The sequence below is a fragment of the Cicer arietinum genome, chromosome 1 (genome assembly GCF_000331145.2).
Source record: "Cicer arietinum cultivar CDC Frontier isolate Library 1 chromosome 1, Cicar.CDCFrontier_v2.0, whole genome shotgun sequence".
NCBI classification, from domain to species: domain Eukaryota; kingdom Viridiplantae; phylum Streptophyta; class Magnoliopsida; order Fabales; family Fabaceae; genus Cicer; species Cicer arietinum.
In genome coordinates, this window is record NC_021160.2 from 31,935,086 (window position 1) to 31,936,165 (window position 1,080).

A 1,080-nucleotide genomic window follows, 5' to 3' on the forward strand; every position below is an offset into this window, starting at 1 on the left:
TAGATTTTCCCTTCTCATCTCTATCTAAATGACAAGCTTGACTCATGGGTGTATCAATGGATTTAAACTTATCAAAACCAAATTTCTTTAAAAGATCATTACAGTATTTGGTTTGACTTAGGAAAATGCCATTCTTGCTTTGTTTGATTTGAAATCCCAAGAAGTAAGTTAATTCTCCCATCATGGACATTTCAAATCTTCCTTTCATTATATTTTCAAATTCTTTGCAAAGCATACTGTTTGTTGATCCAAAGATTATGTTATCAACATAAATTTGGACCAATAGAATGTCTTTTCCTTTTGTTTTTATAAAAAGTGTCTTATCTATATTTCCTCTTAAAAAAATTTCTTGTATGAATAAATTGCTGAGCTTTTCATACCAAGCTCTTGGAGCTTGTTTCAAACCATAGAGGGCTTTTGTTAGTTTAAACACATGGTTTGGAAACATAGGATCTTCAAATCCTGGTGTTTGACTAACAAAGACTTCATCTTGGATGTCTCCATTTAGAAAGGCATTTTTTACATCCATTTGATATAGTTTAAAGTCCATTATGCAAGCAAAAGCAAGCAGGATTCTAATGGCTTCTAATCTAGCTACAGGGGCATAGGTTTCATCATAGTCAATGCCCTCCTCCTAGTTGTAACCTTTAGCCACTAGCCTAGCCTTATTCCTAGTTATTATCCCATTTTCATCCATTTTGTTTCTAAACACCCATCTAGTTCCTATGACATGTTTGTCTTCTAGTTTAGGGACTAGAATCCACACTTTGTTTCTCTCAAACTGATTGAGCTCTTCTTGCATGGCAACTATCCAGTCATGGTCCATAAGAGCTTCCTTTATGTTTTTGGGTTCTACTTGAGAAACAAAGGCTGTAAAGTTAATAAATAGTCTGAGGGATTTTCTAGTTGAAACCCCTTTTGAAATCTCTCCTACAATGTTGTCAATAGGATGGTTTTTGTTGAATCTCCATTCCTTAGGCAAGTCATCTTCCCTAATAGGTTCTATGTACTCAATGTTGTTTGGAGGTACTATTTCATTAGGTTCTATTGGTTCAGATTCTACAATTTCATCCAAAGAAT